Genomic DNA, 4,775 nt, shown 5'->3' on the forward strand with positions numbered 1-4,775 from the left:
ATTATCTCCTAGGGAACTCCTTCCTACTCGTCACAGACCACACTCCAGTCCACTAGCTAAACTCCATGAAGGACACCAATACCCAGATCATGAGGTGGTAACTTTCCCTGCAGCCCTATGACTTCCAGGTACTCCATCACCCAGTAAAGGTATACAGAAATGCCAATTTCTGGACCCACTCTTGGGTCTTAGCCTTAGGGGGAGGGTATGTGAGGGGGTGTATAAGTCCCACACTGGGGAACCAAAGGTTAACAAGCAGCTCTGAGCCAAGAAGGCCCCGGCCAGCCACACCTGCTGGGCATGCTCACAGTGGAGGCGGAGCTCACAAGGAAGCAGCCCAGCTCACCCAGGTAGGACAGAGCACAAGAGCAGGCCCTATGCTGGTAGCTCCTGTAGAAAGGCTGCTGGTGCTCCACACCACCTGGACCAGACCCTGCTGCACAGCTGCAAAAGACCCCCATGGAGACCAGGAACGATGGCCACGAGTGAAGGAGAAGGGCCTCCAGATCACTGTCCGTGAGAACGCCTACCATGAGGTCATAAGCCAACCCCTGTTGCAACTTTGGAGGTGACTAAGAAAGTTGTAGGAAGTGACCCTGGTGCCATGCTGCATATCTGACCGACCAGTCACAGAGCCCTCGGTGGAGCAGGCAGGGCCTGGGTTCCCCTACCACCGGCTGTAGACTCTCGCCGCTGGGCGACACTGCCACGGACTCTTGCCACTGGGAGATATTGCTGGGCTCAGACACCGAACCCCCTGACAAGGGCCCATAAGAATTTTTCTCTCTTTAACTTAACATGTGTCACACTTATTGCCATAAAAATACAGTAGAGTTAAATCCTAGTGAAAGTGACTGGATTAAGTTTGAGAGGCCATGTTTGATTCAGGCCATGTTGATTCATGTAACCCCAACTGGACCTGAGCCACAAAGTTCAGATATAAATCTAGGCTCTACTCTGAGTTTCCCCATAGTTCAATGGTTCTTAAAACTAGGGTTTGTGTTTATTTCTACATAACTCCAAACACAGATTTTCGCTTGTTATGGCCACATTCAATATTTCTGTTTTACTTATTCAGTAATGAGGGGTTTGCTAATTCCTCATGTAGAGAGTTTATTTTAAACAGCTATTTAAGGTGCTTTTCCCATTTCTGGGACTGCCCCTCTGACCTCTTCTCCCTGTATAGTAATGTTACCCGACTTGTTGCGGCTATAAGAATTCAATTACATCATTGCTAAACAATGTCTCCTTTACACACTGTTCATGGTGTATGGATGGATGTTACTACACCTCTACCTCGATATAACGCTGTCCTTGGGAGCCAAAAAACCTTACCGCATTATAGGTGAAACCACGTTATATCGAACATGCTTTGATCCACCAGAGTGCGCGGGTCCCCCTTTCTTCCCCCCGGAGCACTGCTTTACCACGTTATATCCAAATTCGTGTTATATCGGGTCGCGTTATATCGGGGTAGAGGTGTACTTTCTCTCCAGCCTGGGGCCACATTTGATTGCCTTAATCAGGGGAGGATCCTGCAACCCTTGTGGAAACTAACAATTAAGTCACTAAAAGCTACTTTTAAAAGTAAAGTTTTCTTACATGCTTTAGGGTTGCCAGATCTGGCCCTCAGGTGGTCTCACTAGGATGACCATACACCTCTTTTTGGCCCAGGACAGACCCTTTTTTAAGCCCTGTCCCAGCCGTCCCCACTTTTTTGGCAAAAGTGGGCATTCGTCCCGTTTGTTCTTGCTAACTGATCAACATCTGCAAAGCTAAGATTGCTTGGGCTATCCTCTGTGTGAGAGATGAGGAGTTGATACACAATTTCTACTACATTTAGGAAAAATCAGATTTATTTAATGTCACACCATGTAAATAAATCCAGGATTTCTTTCCCATCTACAACCCTTATTTTATTTTTGCAGACAAAGTGATCCTGCCCTGGAAAATGACTTAATATTACAATAGCACATAGTGTCACTTTCAGTTTATTTGCCTCCACTGCAGGGCCATTGAAAATAGCTTATTTTGGGCTTGCTTTTGTTATCACTCTCCTAATGTAAACATTTCACTGACTCCATTCAAGTTTTGTTCTATTCTGTTCCTCTTTTTGTGAGCCTTCTGTCCATGGGAAACGGGAGGGTGGAACTGAACACAGATCTCATTCTGAGTCTAATGCAGTCTGTCTGTGTCTTCTGGTATGTTCCAGAAGAGGAAGCAATTGCATAATCTGCAGTTAGTCAAGCAGCCTCTGACCCACAAGTACACTTACGATCACCAGTTCATTTTTAGTCAATGTTGACAATCTTGTAAGGAGTGTGATTCAGATTAATACGCCCCAGAGGAAAACTTGACATGTAAATCTTGTGTAGAATGTCAGTGGGATTTCCATATTCTCTAGCAAACAGTGTTTTGAGGTGGTTTCTCTAACTCCAAAACTTCAGTTTACTTTGTGCTAAGAATTGGCACAAACACTCCAGAACTGTACATTTAAGTCTCTTTTTGCTCAGCTCCAGCCTCTCTCCAACACAAAGCTTAATCTTTTACAAGCTAATAGTCTGTAGGCCGTTTGCACAGGTAGGCATTCATTCCCTCCCTTTACATTGTTGCCATCTTAGTAGCATCTAAAGAAAAGATTGCCTCTGTTCAGCATGGCAGATGGAAGCAGATTTCTGAAACCAAAAGGGAAGGTCCAGTAATCAAGCAGGTGGTGAATTGCAAGGACTTCTTTTTTTCCCCTCTTAAACTCTTTCAAAATGTTGCTATTAGAAATAAAGAAATTCAATATTAAAAAATGAATTAACGCTAAAGTTCAGACCCAGACAGACAACAGAATGTAAGACTTACTGCCATCCTCAATGAATCCAGAATAATTCCAGAACAGCACATGATCTAACAGAGGCCCACGTGAATCCAACACTAATGCCCCAGTTCTGTAGAGAGCTTGTGTTTCCTGAAGAACAAGCTGTTTGCGAAATAAGGGCTTGTGATCTTGAGCACCACGTTTTGGCACATTAAGGGTTAACTCTTGCCTTACTGGCATCCATATTGGGCATAAAGTGAAACGCAGCCCAAAAGCTCCATGCAGACAAACTTGTCATGCTGTGTCAGTGACTAAACAAAACTTCTCCTAAGTGCACAAGGAAGTCTTGCCATGGGACCAATATCAGCTGACAAGGCTGTGGGCTGATGAAATAGGGACAGACTTTGCTCTGGCTATAGTTCCTTTTCCCTTCACCAATCGTCTTAGATGGTGGTTCAGCTAAGCCCAGCGTGTTCACTGCCAGTTTCACGTTTTCTTTCCTTGGTCACGCAGGGCAGTTTATTCCTTGGGACTGGCACAGCAGAGTAATTATATACTTTCTCAGGGTACAAGTCCATGCACAGAGCTTCCAGTGAAAATCCATGGAAGTTCCACGTGTGGAACAACTGCAGAATGTCCTAAACGAATCTGCTGTCCTGCCCATGAACTATTTACTGTTGCTAGAGGTTTCAACGGCCTCAACAAAGAAAATCTCAGGTCACATTCTCCTCCATTATATGTATGCCTTGTGCTTGAAGCCATTGAGAGGTGGATTTGGTCCTGCTGTGTTCTGAACTTAAATAACAAAATATCATCTTCATTGTCAGAATTCTCTCTACTCTTTGCACTGCAGGCCATTCATGACAGGAGGAGAGAATCTTTACTTTTATATGCATCTTTATAGCCTCCATCTATGCCTCTGGCATAGGTTTAGGTGAACCTTCCATGCCAAACTCTCCTGGCACTCTGCCCTGTTTCACAAGTTAGTACTTCATGTTCCTGCCATTTATGTAATTACTGGAACATGCCCAGAGTGATCTATTCCATAGGCGAGGACAGTGCTTTTACTGTTCAGTGTTTCATCTAATTCCAGTAAAAATAAATATAAAAAGACTGCATATTTTATTGGACAAGGGACATTTCCTTACTGGTGCTGACGTGTCTTTCACCAACCCCAGGGAAGCAGTCAGCTGAGACTGTTGTTCCGTCTGAAGCTCTGAAAGACCAACCCAAGCATCTTGGTTCTACACCCACTCTATGTGGTACATAATGCTAAGCTTTGGTTTGGTTATCCCAAATGCATCGCCTCCCCTCCACACATAGCACAGGCTAATTTATGCTTATGACTATGGGCTTTAGCAACTTAAAAAGCAAAGGCTTGCATCCCTTTATTGAATGATAACATGCAGCCTGACACTGATGACTTTGGAAACACTTCATTCTGATTTGCAGAACCAGACATAGTCCAGAGACATCCCCTACCTGCATCACAAGTAAGGGTCCCCTACCGGCACCATGCATAACATGGGCAACAGCAGGACAAGCTCCCGCCAGTGCCCTGCCTACATGGCTCAACCCTGACCTGGATATAGCATCACTAAAGGTGAGGGAGTAGTTGAGTTGCCATCAGTCCTTGGTATCTGTGCTGAGACTATTCACAATAGCCCAAATTAAATGCCAAATGTTGTCGCTTCCATGACATGACACCTGGCTATTATGTACTAGAAGACCACTAAAACTTAGAAAATGCTTTTCTTATCCCAATTTTGCCTAGCCCCCACTGCCTTTATTCAACACCTTCCTAAAAATCTGCTCTTCTCTAAGGCCCCTGGAAAATGTATCCATACCTCGGGGGACCCTATTCTGTCCCATTTCTTATGTATCGATCTTCAAGAATATAAGGTCTTCAGGGCCAGGGATTCTCTCTTTTTGTATATTGTACAGCACAGAGCACAAAGACAATAATGTC

The sequence above is a fragment of the Terrapene carolina genome, unplaced genomic scaffold (assembly GCF_002925995.2).
Source record: "Terrapene carolina triunguis isolate 2854851 unplaced genomic scaffold, T_m_triunguis-2.0 Scaffold130, whole genome shotgun sequence".
Taxonomy (NCBI): Eukaryota; Metazoa; Chordata; order Testudines; family Emydidae; genus Terrapene; species Terrapene triunguis.